Below are 17976 nucleotides of genomic sequence, written 5' to 3'. Positions count from 1 at the left end.
TTTTGTATGCAAAAAAGTACACAGTCAAGCTTTGAAGTGTATTATGCAATTGGAAATAATGCCTTATGTAATGTTACTTCATAAAATTTAAACATATAGCTGCCACAGTGAAAGTTGCTTATGTATTACTATGGTGTGATGTTCTGTTTCCTGAGAGAATCTGAAAGTCAAATTTGTTCTAAAGAGATCTTAAACCATCAGCTTTGTTTACAGAAGCCTCTGCTGAATCTGTCCATGTTGCAGACTGCTTCCAGGGGTCTTGTTTCCGAATGAGTACAGGGGCTGGTTTACAGTGTGCTATATTTCTAATACTTGAAGGATAGGAATAAATCATGGGTCCCTCTTGAGGCATGTGTCCTGTATAATCAGACTTTGAATTTTTATTTGATGAATAATAACATTGTGTGAAATACTCAGAAGAAAATCTAAAACCACTTGTAAATTAGCAGATTTCAACTATAAAGACAGCTCTGCTATCTATACTGAAAAGTCTGGCAAATTTAGCCTATGCAGATTTCTTCCTGAAATTTGGCAAAAATATGACATATAAGACTCAAACAGGTTTAATCATAAACTCAAAGCAAAACATATGAAATGTTATTCCATGCAAAGTGAAATTAAATTTCCTCATTTTTAATGTACTCTTGTACATCTTGATTGTCTGAATGTGTATGTTCACTTTTTAAGTAGTAGAAGTGCAGGTTATTAAACAATTTAATTTTTAAATTATACAGAAAGGAAAAAATATATTGTCTTTAATGAGGAAACACACAAATATATTTGCATAAAGCATTTTTTAAATTTAAATTTAAGGTAGGATCTGGGCTTAAGTAACTTCTTTGGTATGCTGTCATATATACTGCCACATGAAAATAATGCATGAACATATGCATACTTACATTGACACCAGAAGTTAACACTGTAGGAAAATTTTCTGGCTTCTTGTGGCTTGGTGTTGGTTTTCAATATGCTCTAAGTGTAGTCGTACACTGAGAGAAGTAGTGCTGTCATAAACAACATGACATAAAAAGAAATGGAAATAAGAATGTTAATGAATTAAATATCTGAGACAGGAATTTGAAAAAGGAATTAAGAGCTGCTGTAGATACATCTTGCTGGCAATATAGGAACTCAATGCTGCAGCATGCTTTACACGAAGACAGCAAATGAAAACAGATGATGTGCAGCTTGTACCAACCCTGAGAAATTGTTTCCATATTGGTTCAAATATTGGTTTCTATGAAGTTACATCACAGACTGATATGACCTGTTGAGCATATACTCTGAAAGTATGAGTTATAAATATGTAAGCGTTAGACTCAACAGTATAATAACTTTGATCAATAGCTCTGGGCAGATATTATTGTGAAAGGACCTGAATGTGTCTGGGGAAGAAACGAGATGTGGAAATTGTCTGTCTGCTTACCTTAGGACAGAGCACTTGGTAAAACTGTGAAAGTAGCGCTACGTTTATGAAATCTATGCCATTGCTTTTGCAATTTTCAATCTGCCTGTTCCCAGAGAAATAGCAAAAGATAAGAGTGTACAGTAAATAAAATTGGACTAGATACATTTGTATCCCAAGCTTGTGAACAGTGAAAGATGAAATAATGTCCCCTGGGGCTTTACTCTGCTTAACAAAAGGACAAAAGATACAAACAAGTATCAAGGCATTGTGCTTTTCAAACTACCTAAGACAGTCTTTAAGTTCTCAGATGTACAAAGTAACAGAAATAGCATAACTTCCTGATTTTTAGTTTCTATAGAGATATAATTTCCTAAAATATCTTCTGAAATCTGTAAATGTTTTATTGAATAGGATACAGAAGATCTTATTGTGCTTTCTCATATCATAGGAAGTGTTAGTGCTATTATATATTTTTTCTTTTCTTTTCTTTTTTTTTTTAAATATATTCTACAGAGTGTTTGTTTGCTGATGTATCAAAAGGTAGAGAGAATATATTTAGAATATTTGTAAAGTGACACTTAAGAAATATTAGAGATTAACTATGGTATTGCTGTGAATTAACGTTGAAGCTACATAAATTATTTGCTAAAAATTATTTTCAGAATGAAACTGCATTTTATATCTAGAAACATAAAATAGATTTAAAAGATTTATGTGAATATCCATTTTTTTCCCTTTAGATTGCTCTCATAATGCACAATAATTCAATTCTCGTTAATGACATTGTTTGTCCACAGTTGGCAAAATAAAAGATGTATTTGAATATACAAGGAAATACACATCACCATTTTCACATCACAGAGAAGACTGATTGTAGAGATAATCTTTACCTTGATTTATCTGCTGCTGATTAATGTGTCCTGATGTAAACAAGGAATAAGAGTGTTGCAATGGCTGAAGGCTTATTAAAAAACATGCATATCCTATTCAGATTTGAGGTAATTGGAAGAAAGCTGATCTTGAGCAGAAGTGACAAACATATTCATAAAAGAGTAATCATGGAATAAATCCAGAACAATTTTATAACTATGACTGGAAATATTTAGGCTTGCTGCCAAGAAATCAGAGGTGCTTGCTAGAAATCTTTATGCTGAATAACTTTGTATGAGATTGACAAGAAAATGCTCTTTTTCCTTCAGGCTGGACTTGAAGAAGGTCCTAATTTGCTAGTAAGTGGGTCAAAACTTATTGAAATCAGTGAAGAGCTTAGCCTAAGTCAATGGACTTTGGACTTGGTCTATAACTTTCAGTGTTAATGTCTGTACTTTGAGTTTGATGATGCTCTTATTCATTCTAAGCAGACAAGGCTTCATTTTCTATTGAGTGAGGTTGTATTTCATTTGTTTCTCTGGATCAGTGAGAATTGATTCATCCTGGGGAGGATTGTGCTCTATAATATTCCCTTGTTTATGGTCTTCAGAAGCAGTTACTAAAATATACTTTGAAAATGATATATGGTATAGGCAGAAATTCAAAGTGTGCAGGGTTATGTGGCAAGATTATTGGTGATGTGAGGATGGAGCAAGACCAGCTAACACAGATGCCTAAGACACTTTTAGGCACATGGAGAGGAAGAGAAGGTATTGACTCTAAAAAGAAAAAGATTGGCAGTCTGAGATGAGAAAGGTTATGAAAACCTTCCCTTTGAATATTGGTCAGTGCAGTGTAGTGATAGGGAAGTCTTTAAACAGAGGGATTGCAAATGTCTCTTTACGTTGGAGAGAAGTGCTTTCTAACACTAACAAGTCTCCCAACTCTCCCTGAAGCAAATTTTGTATGCTGACTTCAAAGCAAAATTATGATGTCATGGTGCCATCGATAAAATCAATTAGGCAACTAGCTTTATTTTCTTAGGAGAAAGCTCCTTACAAAGCAGTGCTTTTAATTGTAGCGGAGTTACAAGCAGCAGCCTTCTGTCAATTATTGAGTTATAACAGCTGGGCTAAAATTAACCAATTTTCAGATTTGGATCACTCTTCAGATATATGTCAGGAGCAAAGAAACGAAAAAGGGAGAAAGAGTTTCAAAACTCTAAAAATGTACCATGTATTAAATGAAATCCTTTTACTGTGTCTCATCCATAGAGTAACAAAAGAGACAGTAAATAAGAAGTGAGAAGCAAGGAGTGCAGACTCAATTACTATTCTGTTAGAAAAGCCTCCTCCAGACTTTGAAATATCGTTACCACTGTTAGTTGTTCTTTATGCCAGTCTAGGCATAAAGACATGTCAAAACTAGGTTTGCCCTGACACTTCACTGTTTTGTATTTAGAGAAATTTTATCTTAAATAAGCTAAAATTAAAATCCAGCCAAAAGTACAAAGGCCATAATAAGCTTGTTTTAAAACTATGCTTTCAAGTTGAATAGAGGCAATGTACCAGTCAATTCCTACTTTTGGTACTGTTAGCTATGGAGAAGAGATGAAGTAAAACTGCCAGCTGATCAAGTTTCAGCAGTTAATAAAAATAGAATTTTTAAAATATTACTATTTGTAACTGAAAGAACATGGCTTAATAAACAGGGAAAACTAAACTGTAGTTGGAACTACTTTAAATTATAGTTTCTCTTCAACTGCAAGTAATATAAGATAGTGAATTCTCATTAAATGGACAGACATTAGGAATAAAGTCTGAAATTAAGTTCTGAGTAGAGATAGAATGTAGTTAAATCCTAAGCAATGCACAAAGAAAGATGCTACACTGGATGGTACTCACAGGTGAATGGTGTGTTGGTACTCACAGGTGAATGGTGTGTTGATACCAGTGGAATAAGGAGTGATGCTTCCCCATGAAGAGTCAAGAATAAATCTGTGCCTCCATCCTCTCTGACCTGTCTGAGAGAAAGAGTACATCCTGCTTTTGACAGAGAAAACTAGAGCAGTCACAAACTCAAATTATACCAATTCTTCAGTAATGGCAAGCAGATGAATGTCAATGTGGATGGTCAAGATATACTGAAATCAGAGTCAGTGAGTGGGCATGAAGCACAGAAGAGTGAATGAATTAGAAGAAATGATATGATTATCATTCTTTCTATATCTAGTCCTTTTGGTCACTGTGATATTTGTATTTTAGATATGATTTCTTAGTTTTATTTAAATTGTAAAATAAGTTTGAAAAGGTTTTCTCTGCAGTTTTGTGGGACATTTTATTTCCCAGTAAGTCTGCTTCAGGACATTTCATTAGTGGGTCACTGTTGTTCAGAAGAAATTTTGGTTAGAAGTTTTGCCTTGGAAGGACTAGAAATTTAATTGCTTCTGTCTTCACCCATACAAAATGTGCAGAACATCTCTGGCCTAGTGGAAGCTATGGCAGGGAAACTATTTTTCGCAGATGTCCAGAAATGAGGAATAAGCCAAAGAGGTTAAAGAGGGATTAGAATCATTCTTTGCTTCAGTACAAGAGTTGGTGATTCTTGGGAGATAAATTTGTGATTAGGGAAACAAATCACCTTATTTGATACAGACAAGCTTAAACTGTAACTAATCAAGTTTCAGATTGTCATCAGACCTTACAGACAGGCTCTGTTTTTGGTAAATTAATGTATGTTCATTAATATAACCGAGACTGGCGAGTCTCAGTGAGAGGGACTGGTGGGACTGAGATCATATGACTTAAGTATCTCAATAACGTATTAGATGTAAAACTCCTGGTGGAGAAATAGAATAGAATTGTAGAATCATTTAGGTTTGAAAAGACCTCTAAGATCATCAAGTCCAACCATTAACCTGGCACTAAACCACATCCCTAAGCACCACATATACACTTCTTTTAAATACCTCCAGAGATGGTGACCCTTCCCTGAGAAGCTTGTTCCAATGCTTTACTACTCTTTCTGAAAATAAATTTCTCTTTATTTCCAACCTAAACCACCCCTGGTGCAACCTGAGGCCATTTCCTCTTGTTCTATGACTTGTTGTTTGGGAGAAGAGACTGACGCCCACCTTGTGACAGTCCCCTTTGAGGTAGCTGCATAGCATGTTAAAGTCTCCTCTGAGCCTCCTTTTCTCTAGGATAAACAACCCCGGTTCTCTCAGCTGCTCCTCATAAGACTTGTTCTGATATCATCAGTAAATGAAGTATGTTCCTGTGAGGACTATCAAAGGGAATCTGTTCTTCTCTACATCACTGCCTCCCTTCTTCCATGCCATGGAAAATAAGTTTAGCGTTGATTTCTGTTTAAGATACTCTCCACTGAGAATCACTGGAAGTTTTAACACAGGCAGGTGTAAAGTCAGCCTAGTCTTTCTTTGTTAGACATAGTCATAGAAACATCCATTAGATGACTCCCTTTAAAATGTAACTTTGTCAGTCTCAGGTCTATGTAGCCTGGAATCCACATCCCACAAAACTAACCTAACATTGTGAAAGGCTTATCCCAGAGGCGATAAATCTATCTTTTCTACTAAAATTGAGCTCCTTTGTAACCATGCATGCAAGTGTCACATTGTTGGAAACACAGCAAGCAAGAGGAGGTTGGCTAGATTACTAGGCAAATTTAGTATTCTGAAACAGTGCAATAGATTATTAGTTTAAAATAAAAAATCACACAGTTTTTCTGAGGCAGTAACCAAACTAGAGAGGGAATAGATGCAGCACAGAGAAAAAGCACATAGGAAGAAATGCGAGGGAGTCTTTAAGGGTAGAAAGAGTGTGGAAGAGGAAGACAAGTGATAGAAAAAATTCCAAACATCCAATTATGGCCAAAGTGAAAACTGGGCAAAAGGGATAACACTGAGTACCTTTGGCTTGTAAAGAGAAGAGGATAGATCCAAGGGATAAAGAAGGAAACAAAGCTGATGAGGGTAGTGAAGGGGAAAAAGATGAGCAAAGCTAAGTGGCCATTATGAGAGCAATTTTCTGAAGGATCTGCCTGTGAAGGGAGAAGAGCTGATGGTTCAGAAACAGGAAGGAAATTAATTTGAGGGAGAGTTAAGAATTAATTAATGGCTTGGATAGAAAAGGAAAACAATAAATTATGGTGTGGTTACATAGGATAGATGCAGTCTGATTCATAATGGGTACCTGCAAGGTATACTTTATCAGGCATATGGTATTTATAAAGAAGAAAAATGAAAAGAGGTGGACTATATGTGTGGACAGACTTGTGGCTTAATGCGTGGCCTTGGCAATATCACAAGAATGTCACAACACAATACTTAAAACAGCAATGTGTTTTTATAGCCCAGAGTATCTTTTACTTTGAGAATCTTTTATTAAGTGTAGTTCCACAAGTAGTTATCAAGGTTACTTGTTTTAAAAAAAAAAAGTAAGGTCAGAATCCACAGTGCATCTGTTTTTTTCTTTTTAAACAAACAAGCAAAAGACAAGGTCTTTTGTCACAAAAGACAAGGTCTGCTTTATTTGTTTAGAACTGGACAGTAGTTCCTCTAATAAGGAAACTAAACATAAACACATACATATTTTTACTGCATTTTGGCTAAGAGCAAGTTATTAGTTTAATATTTGATCTGTCTCTTGTTCATTAGCAGTATGCTGCTTTTGAAGGCAGATGGACTTGACTGTCTAGTAGGATTTTCTCCCTGGCAGCTAAAATAATACTCACAAAAAATATGTCTACAAACTTTTCTATAATAACTTCAGTTATTCAACCATAATCATTTAAGATTTAATGTTAGAAATCACTGACAGATGAAATTTCTGTTAGGTTTCTTGTGTTTTCTTTTTCTGTTGAGCTTCATCAGTTTCACATTCTTCTGCTACTTTCAGAAATACAGACTGCTGATATAAAGACTGTCACTGTCTTATTTTTAGTGTTTGCTCACAGGATTCTGACTATTATCTAAATCTAAAAAATATTTACAGGTGTTTTAAACATTAATATTATTCAGAACTTTTGATATTAATTTGAATGCATGTTCTGCATTTCTTTCTTGCAATCCACTTTTATATAAGCTGTTTATCACAGTAGGAATTTACCACAAAAGTAGCTGAAATATAAAAAGTAAGAGTAAGTTTTGTTTTCATTAACAAAACATGAAACAGCATCTTTTAGGGAACTAGAACCCCCAGGGTTTGTTCATTGATACAGAGACTCTTAGGAGTCTTATATAAGCCTGAATTCGGGTCCAGAGAAGGGTGACGAAGCTGGTGAGGGGCCTGGAGAACATGTCCTATGAGGAGCGGCTGAAGGAGCTGGGCTTGTTCAGCCTGGAGAAGAGGAGGCTCAGGGGCGACCTTATCGCACTCTACAGATACCTTAAAGGAGGCTGTAGTGAGGTGGGGGTTGGCCTGTTCTCCCATGTGCCTGGTGACAGGATGAGGGGGAATGGGCTAAAGTTGCGCCAGGGGAGTTTTAGGTTAGATGTTAGGAAGAATTTCTTTACTGAAAGGGTTGTGAGGCACTGGAACGGGCTGCCCAGGGAGGTGGTGGAGTCACCATCCCTGGAAGTCTTTAAAAGACGTTTAGATGTAGAGCTTAGGGATATGGTTTAGTGGGGACTGTTAGTGTTAGGTTAGAGGTTGGACTCGATGATCTAGAGGTCTCTTCCAACCTAGAGATTCTGTGATTCAGTGATTCTGTGAATTCAGACCTGAATTGGTAGAGGTGAAAAGCTGTCACAGTGATTAGCAATCTGAGATGACTATGGGGATATGCTCCTTCAAGATGTGACTTATCTGTCCTGCAGACAGAGGGGTTACAGTAATTCTGAGTAGGATGAGCTGGGTGGTCATCTTGGTGGACAGATGCCAAGAAATTCACAAGGGACATTCTGGTGTTCAGCAGAAGATGGCCGAAATGACACAGAGGTTCCTCCATCTGCTAGCCCCTTTTTTCTCTCCAATTGGAGAGAAATGCATCTCTCCAATTGCTGGCCTAAGCCACTTGATCTACTCACTAGCTGGCCCCATATCCCTAATCACCCTGTTGCTGGCATCAGGACATACAAGTGCCCCAAGAGTAAGCTGGCAGGACACTGCAGTGATTAGGTGCAGAATTTGGACAGACAAGCATACTGACTAGTAAACTGTATTCAACTGACCCTTTTTGTTCCCTTTATTCCCCTTTTCTTTTCTTTTCTTTTCTTTTCTTTTCTTTTCTTTTCTTTTCTTTTCTTTTCTTTTCTTTTCTTTTCTTTTCTTTTCTTTTCTTTTCTTTTCTTTTCTTTTCTTTTCTTTTCTTTTCTTTTCTTTTCTTTTCTTTTCTTTTCTTTTCTTTTCTTTTCTTTTCTTTTCTTTTCTTTTCTTTTCTTTTCTTTTCTTTTCTTTTCTTTTCTTTTCTTTTCTTTTCTTTTCTTTTCCTCCCCAGTTGACTTTGATCCTCCCCTTCCTTTCCTTTTGTCTCTTTTCCTAAACATCCCATAGTAAGGTTTACCCATTCTCCAAAATTCTCCATTCTCTGTCCCAAACTCCCCTTCATCATGCTAGAAGTCCTATATCACATTAAGCAATGATCCCATGGTGTTCCTGGGAGAAACTTTCTCCTGGAAGAAAGTCTCACAAACTTCTCCCAGTGAGTTTCCCACCCACAGTAGATTAATGATAGCCTTAGGCACAGCTGCCTCTGTGTGTTTCAGGTTGTACTGCTCAGGTCGCTAGGTTTCTCTGCTTGTTGTAGCTCCTCTGTTCTTTGCCAGGCCATAATGTGGATGGTGGCTATCCTTTAATCACATAACCTACCAATGACTGAGGCCAGAACTGCTCTTAAATCCTCACAGAGGACTGAACAACCATCCCATTCATCTCTGCTATAGCAGTGATTTCAGCTTGTGCTGGAGATAACCTGGCTGCCTCAAGCATCAAGGTAAGTGAGGAAACACTGGAATGAAAGCCGCACTAAACTAATTACCATGTAGCAGTAATACTGTGGCTACACTGTGAAGTCTATGTGAGCTCACTGTTTTCAGGCTTGTTCAAGCAAAACAGGGACTGTAGTGTAGAGACATCTCTGTTACAATTTAGCCTGAGTCTATATAGAAAGTTCAAGAGCATGAATTTCACCAGGAGCAAAGGCATTTCTTTTCCGTTTGGGTATGGCCATGTGAATAATTTTTATATAAGAGAGTGCAGCTAGACAAACATAAGAAGACGGAGTTTAACACACACACACACACGGATATTTACTGCAAATAATTTTCTTGGACTACTGCCATACCAGAATCTGTGCTTCTCCTCTTTCCCAGAACTGTAATCTTGACAATCTGTTGAAAAACTTTCTTCCAACATGGAACCATATCTTGCTAAAGAATGTGAAGCAGTTTGTTCTGGAAAGCTGACATAAAAAAAAAAAAAAAAAAAAAAAAAAAAAAGATAAACATGTGCCTATTATTTAGAATAGAATAGAATAGTATCTGGTATTCAATACAATGTCTTGCAGGTTCTGGTCCACAGTGAGCACAACAACTGAACTATATTTCAGAGATTAGAAATCCCTATTCTTTCAATACTGTGTCTGATCATAATCTTTGCTACTAGTGGATTTGCTCACATTTTAAAATAAACTTGGCTTGTCTCCTGTTTGGGTATTCTAGACTTTACCTCTCACAAACACTATAAAATAAACTTTTTTTTTTTTTTTTTTTTTTTAGTTTACATAGTGTCTCACAGAAAAATGTAAAGAGAATACTACTAAGCAATAAACTTGAACTGGCAAATTGATTTGAGCAGTATATTTTGTATTAGGAGGTTTTATATGTTATCAGTGTATCAGCCTATATATTCTTTGTAACCCTGCAAAATGGATTTTACTCCAGTAAATTGCATTATGGCAGCATATAATTGGTAAGAAGACCATACCTTCTTTAGTTATAAACTGTCTTCTTACATGATTTCAGACACAAAGTAGTGAAATAATATATAGTCAGCAGAAGCAGTTTATGTTATTCTTCAGCAAACAGTTTACAAGCTGATTACCTTTCACAAAGTTCTTTCTTTCTACATAAAGCAATTTTAGAGGATCTGTAATAGGTTAAGACCAACCAAAAACAAATGACAAAAAGAAGGCCTTTGAATTAAATGGATGTTGCTACCTTTTATTCAGACTAAAGTTTCAAGATTTCTTCTGTTCATATTAGAGGCATTAATGCTCCCATACTGACATGAATTTTATTTCAATTATCTAGGCAGCCAATTAAATAGAAATAATATAAATAATAAGAACTTAAATAGGACTGTGTTTATCCTGTTTACTCACTTTGATACAATAGCAACATTTTTGTTATATTGCAGCTAGGTGTTAGGGAAAGATATCTTTTTACTGACATGGATTTGCAAAATTGCATTAGTTTTACAGACATAATTACTCAAACAAATGTCTTTGTTTTCATTTTTCCAATGGACAAGACAAATTTATTTAGCTTTCACAAGAATGAAATACTAGTGCTATCAACCTGTAGGTTATTTCAGTTTGCTGCACATCAAAGAGATAATATTGGATTTTACCCTTAAAAATTTGCAGGATCAAGGTTGACTTATCAGTGAATATTACTCATAATAGGATATTATGAGTAACTCATAAAGTATAGCATATAATTCTTTATAATTTTTTAATCATCTGGATTAATTGGAGTAAGTGGAACAATTACATCTTCTTTCTTGTACGCTTCTTGCTCCTTTCTGTTTTTTGCTTTCCATTTCCTTCCCTGTTTTCTCTATCTCTATTTCATTGATCCTCTTTTTCTAGTCCTCATTTACCTTTATTCCCCTCTTTTTTTTTTTTTTTTAATTTATTTTGATTCCTGATTCTTCTCCTCTCCTCAAGACTCTAGATATAGCACTCTCATAGACTCTCTCTGCTAGAGACTGATATAGCAATTTCACACTGGCAGTAACATAATACCGAGACTGACTTTGGTGGAAGTGTCAAGATGCTGAAGGCCTTTTTTTTTTTTATTTTTTATTTTTTTAATTTGAGATTGGCATACTGTTGAGGGATTTTTGAAACAGCAAGGAGGCCATGACTTGCTGCAGCTGAGAAGACCAAGCTACCAGGACGACTATGAGAAGTTCCCATGACAGTGTTCCCACATCGCCCAATTCAGGAATTTACAAAAACATTATTGCCAGCAGCTGGCTTCAAGGATGGGATCTACGTGACTGCTAATCACGTAGGGGGTTGTTTTCTTGCAGTTTGTCTGAGTGCTTTTGACCAGTAATCTTGTGTGAGACACTATTCACCCCTGTTAAGTTTGCTATAAAAGTCAGGCTATTCAGGTAATAAAAGAGAGCATGATCTAACCATACTGGTGTCTGTTGTGTTTTCGGCTGTTCTTCCTGCAACAGCAAACAACACATAGTGGGGATGCACTGTAACTAACTCACCTAATTGCCATATTTCAGCTACGTGTGCTAGAGTCCTGCTGTCATTTATGATTACAAAAACGTGCCTACATTGATTGATTCACCTCACCCATTGTAGATAGCCATTCTATCTTGCCAACTTACTCGACAACTTGCTTTCTGAGTAAGATGGGATGAACCCCACCTGTCCTATCAACATCTAGGTAAGAATGTCAGAGCTCAATGGCACTCCATGTTTCCAGTCTTGCTATAGAAAGAAGCATTTAAGCCAGCAGTGCAGTCAGTTATTTCCTGTACTTTGAATTCAGTGAAAAAGATTTTTTGCCCCAGAGTATACTTAAGTGAAGACTTCTGTAAAAATAACTTCAAAGTACCTAAGGTTATTACCAAAGAAGGTATCATTATTTTTTTATGTTTGTCAACATGTTTTACTCATTCTGACAACAGAACACTATCTTTCCTAGTTTTACTTGAGACAGGTATGTGGTGACCCTTTTGCAGCTGGAAACGGCTGCAAAGGCTATAGGTGACTGTGTATGTGGTTGAAGGTTGGGAATTCATTAGAGACATTCAAATGCAATTGTAGCTGAACCAGGACATACATCTAACCTGATCTAAAGAAATGTATATATTTGTACGTCAAACATCAATTCTTTTCCTTTGCTAGAGGCTTGGAGGGCCTCTTAAATAGGTTCATATTTACCTTGTTTGAAACTTGGATCACACCCTGAGACATATTTGGAAGATCAGTTCATTTGATTCTAGGAATAAGAACAGATCTACTATTTGGATTTAAGATTTCTGTATAGCCCTTTTACTTCCTTTCATTTTCCAATTGTTTATTAATGCATCAGCAGGTTGTGTCTAGGGCTGAAATTTACCCAGGATTTTAGACCCCATTTGTGCATGAGGTAGCTCTGCATGGAACTGTATAATGTCTACTGTTCTCTTGGTGTCTTAATAGTAAAATTTGTATGATTCTGTGTTGTGCTTGAAGAAAGAATAAAAAAATACAAAGACCGATTATTTTGTGTATGTGGGTGTGTATGCATCTTTGTGGGACAGAAATCAATGTCTCTGACGATGATCATTGTAAGATACGTAAGATACATTGTTCTCAGTTGATTTTATCTTTCCTGAATTTTAGCTATTTAGTCTGAATTTTGTCGTGTTGGACATCACAAGTAAGGATTCTCCTCTGCCAGAATGACTGTAATGAGTGGTCATTAAAGTTAACACATTTTAGTTTGCTTTGAGGAAGATCAAGTTCATACATTTTGTGTGTGTGTGAAACAAAACAAAACAACAAACAAGCAAACAAAAACCCCAAAACAACCCCCCCAACTTCTGTGGGGAAAGGTTCTGTGTTTAAACCCTGGTAGGCTGAATATGTAGTCTTGCATTTATGGAATAGGTTCCTTACCTGAATGCATTACCAGTAAAGGGTTCTTGAAGTTGGTGAATAGGACAGTTACTTCTGAAATAATCAATGAACAGATTTGTCTCTCCTGGAAACATTGAAGGCAATAGGTGAAATTTGTGTCAATTCTTTCTTCTATTTACTTGTTCTTGTCATCAGTATAAACCTTACCATGCAGGCAGCTCCAAGAACATTTGTCATGGACAAAATCTTAGAAGATGTTTTAGAAGATGTCACATTCAGCAGTAGTAGAGAATTTCATTAGAAGTCAAAATTGAACTGAAGTAGATGAGTCGATTTTTGCTATAGCAGAGTAGATTTCCCACTACTACAGAAAATAATATAATTAAAGGGGGATCTGTTTAAAGTTCTTAAGATATAAAATTGCAAGACTCTTAAAGGCAGTTGAAATTTATTTATTTTTTTTTACTTTATCCTGAATAAGAAATTATTTGATAACAATCAAGTAAAAAGATGCTTAAACTCACTAGAAGGTAAACATAAAGGAGTCTGAAAAGTGAACCAGATTACCACAGGTTTGATAAATATAATCCTTTGACAAATGAAACATATCTACAAAGTAGCTGTCTTGGTATTGTGTATTAAGGAACAAATTGATCTAACACATGAACTTGAGCAGGGGGATTGGACAAGATGACCTCCAACCTCAGCCATTCTGTAATACTGTGATATAAAAAGAGATTCAATTAACAGAGCTCTATGGACTAGGGACCTAAGAATAGAGAAGGAGAGGTTTCTCTTGCTGTGTTTTGATGTGAGGGTAAAGTGGAAGAAACGTGGTCCCTCAACTTCTGAATCTGTGCGGTGGGAAGTTACTTTCCATTTTAAGTCTACTCCAGACTTAATCCAGGTAGAAAAGCTGAAATTACCTGAAGTTCACCTGTGTTGTGGGGGTTTGTTGTCAGACCTGAAATTGGGCCAAAGACTGTTTTCTTGGGAAATATTTCTAGAAGAATGCAACTAAGCCACTGATTTGCCCCTGTAATTTCCAGCCCTTAAGACTATTTATATGGGTTGTTGACATTGCCCTCATGTCTGTTTTTCAGGCTTTTTTGCCTTTTTGAGCTATCTCAATAGAATTTGTTCAGTATTCTTTTCCTTACCAGAGAGGAAACTGGCAGTACGGTCTCAATTATATTTGTTTTGGTCTTACGTTATTGTGACATCTGTGTTCATGTACCTTCTAAAGACTGGAGAGATGTTGGAAATAGCTTTCAGTGAGCTAGATTGCTTTGATAAGCAAGTAGCAAGCAAACTCATTAGAAGGAAGCTAGCCATACAAGCTGAGAGAGCTCTAATTGCCTTTGCAGAATAAATACTGCAGCATAGCATAGCATAGCATTTATACGCTTCCAATACCTGAGCTAGCTTATTTAAAATGAGGTCACGTTGTTCCAACATTAAACTGCAACCCTGAGTGAAAACATATGTCTTTATCTATATCAACATATAACACAGTTTCTGCTGGCTGGACATTTTTTTCAGGATGAGTATCTCACTGGGCTTTCTAAACTTTTCAGCTGCTGAATAGCTCTTCTGCCACCTCTGCAGTTTAAATTGTTTCACAGACAGTGTTGTTGATCTTCAATAAATTTTCTAGGCACCTGTTGCATTATTTCATCAAGTTTTGGTGGGATTTTTCATGCCTTTTTTTTTAAATATTTTTTTATTTTTTAATGACCATATTGTAGAGCATAACATTCCTCTAATGTCTTATTTTAACATAATAGGTACAAATGGATTTTACTCATGTTGGAGCCTATGAATTATTTATAGGTTCTAACTAGCCCCCCACCCCCCCCTCGCCCCCCCAATCTCTAATGCTTATCTCACCATCTTTTTATTCTGTCTTCTTTTAACACTACTGAATCATCAACAAATGTTTGTCGGACCTGTAGACTCCAGAGGTCCTAGACTGAGATCTCCGCTCTAATAGTTAACTCTGTGTATTTTTTCCTCTGCTGCTGTCTCTGTGATGTCTACAGCATCATCACACAATTCCTTAGAAATGTATCGAATAATTTAATGGTATCTGCTCCTTTGGAATTGCTGTAAAAAATGTGAAACTGCTTCTGGGTCGTTATGCATTTATTTAATATTTCCAGTTAAATAAAATCCCATGTAGTCCCAGCTTGTCCAATACTCTCAACTCTAAGTTTATAGAATGACCTTTTTGCTATACAGGAAGCAATCAGTTTGCTGAGCCTTTATCATTCAGACAGAAAAAAAAATTCAAGCCATAATGCAACTGATATTTTTCATTATAACGAGGAGATATTCTGCTGGGTAGTAGGTTTTTCATAACACTTATGGCAGCACAATTTATTTTTATTTGGCAAGCTGGTCTCTGGGGGATTGTCATAGAACTTATATGGTCCAGCTAAGAAATAAGTGATTCAAAGAGCTTTCATTTTTAGAGTAATGAAGGTGCAAGACGAAAACAAGCAAATTAGGTTTAGAACTACAGTGTCTTCAGCCTCCAGCACAAGGACAATGTTGTCTGTGGACAGGTGTATATAAGACTACTCCTAGACCTGTAAAGGGTCTAGGAGTTCCCTATAATGCAAAGGACTTTACAAACTTGGGGTAGGAGGACTGCTGGAACATATAGGTGTCATCTTACTTGATTGATGTGCCAGTATTTTGCAGGTAAAAAGAAGCAGAGAAGCTATTGTGGTGATTGCTTGCTGTTTGGACCAAACACTTTGTCTTGGGGCTCTACTTTTCATTGAGTAGAAAAGAAAACAAAGCCTGAATGTGCACTGCTGGAGGATGTCCCTGGAGATGCAGGTGTGATGGACAATGGGGGAAACAGATTCCCCCAGCAGAGGAGCGATCTTGTCTGTGCTGAAGAACAGACAGACCCTCACAGATGTGGCTGTCTTGGGAAATAACTGGGAACAGACCATCTTGGGTGCTTAGCTGGGGTGTCCTTTGCTCTGATTTAGAAAAGTGCTGAAATTTGTTGTACCGGAAAGCAATGCTGCAAGTAACAGTTTATCCTGCAGAAGTCCAGTGGACAGAAGGAAAATTCTATATTTCAATTTGTCTCACCCAGCATATTTGTGTTTTCCCTTTACAAGATCAACCTTGTTCTAATTTACCACTCTGTGTTTAACACAAACTAGCTTTAACACTGAAAGCTTGAGAGACAGGCCTGTAATAAAGGCTTTAAAATGTTGAAAGACAAGGATGTTTGTATATAATATGGAATGTATCAATGTGTGCACAGAATGCATTTAATTATTATTTTTGTCATTTTGCAGATGGAATCTAGAAATACAGAAAGCTCAAGGACACACAGTAAGTTAGTGACAAACTAAAGAAACCAAATTCAAATTTCCCGAGTCTTAAAGTAATTTCTTTTGTTTCAAAGACACGTTCCATTTTTTTGTTGAGCAGGTGATTTTACTTTCATGACTTTGGTACATAAAACATTATTGAAGGCTAGTGACAAGAGTGCAGGGAAGAAATAATTTTGAATAAGTTAACAGTTGAAGTAAATTACAAAAATATGAAAAAGTAAAGCATATCTAAAACAGAGAGGGATGGCTGGTGGCCTACGTCCTGGCATGCTAGGACTGAGCATGCAAGGGAGATATATTTGGCCTCCAGAGTATATTCAGTTAGAAAGACAGGCAGACAGAGGTATGACTGCATGGAAAAGGAGAGGAGACAATGACACTTACATCCTGTAGAGCCAGGACAAATCCTTTACAATTTATTGAGCCAGGTGCAGTGCCTCACATATGTGGCTGCTTCAACCTTTGGCATCCATCTAGGAATAAAAGTATCCCTGCAACCTGAAGAAGACGGCCATATCTGTTTGGAGAAATAGCTTGAAGGCCTTGTAACCACTGATAATTTTTACTAGTCATCAATATATGAATTGACTAATATTTGGAGATATATGAGTTGCAGAAGTTCAAGGTTTTAATATTAAATTTTAAACATTTTAAAACATTATAGATTCTCTCAGATAAATGTTTTCCATGATAGAACCATTAAAATAACATTTTTTTGGTACAAGTGGTGAAACGTTTATTGAACTCAGCTGATTAAAAATATATAATATCTGTAACTAGAGAAAAATATGTCACTGCAGTGCCTACAGTTTGAGACAGTTAATAGTGCTCATTATGGCTCCATTTTTTGATAGAAAAATAAAAAAATAAGAAACCTATTTCATCGTTAAAATTAAAATAATACTAAAAAAAATATACTGCTACTGTTTTCTATGGAATTTCTGTTTAACAGAAATTCCAGCAAAGAGTTAAATAAATATATATTTAAGAAAATTTCCCTTTAAAAAATGAATAATAAGCACATGAGCTTTGGCCCATGGTGAAACTTGTCAGTGAAGATAAGCTAGGCTTCAGCCCATTTCACTTTTAAAGAATATGTATGTAGTTAGTTATTATGTACATTGGATTCAATTACTGAGTATATCCATTTTCATAGTGATAAACGGATGCCATTTCATAATTACTTTATGGAAAAAAACAGAGGTTTGAAAGGCATTGACCTGCTTATGCTGACTCCCTGTCAGAAAGTATGAGCATGAGAGAAGTTTGCATGCATTTTTGTACTCTTACATTTTCTTTGCTAGATTTTGTCAATTTTTATTATTGGCAGATGTTTTTCAAATGCATCTTTATATAAATATTTATTATTATTTTTGAATAAATATTTTTAAAGGAAAAAAGATTAATTCAGGGATCTATTTCTAGTAGACAAGGAAGGTGATTTTGTGCATTAATTCATTAATTCCTTTTGCTTGAATGCATTGTCCATCTGCTGTCTGATAT

Source organism: Anas acuta, chromosome 3, assembly GCF_963932015.1.
Source record: "Anas acuta chromosome 3, bAnaAcu1.1, whole genome shotgun sequence".
Classification (NCBI taxonomy): Eukaryota; Metazoa; Chordata; class Aves; order Anseriformes; family Anatidae; genus Anas; species Anas acuta.
This window is presented reverse-complemented; position numbering follows the sequence as displayed.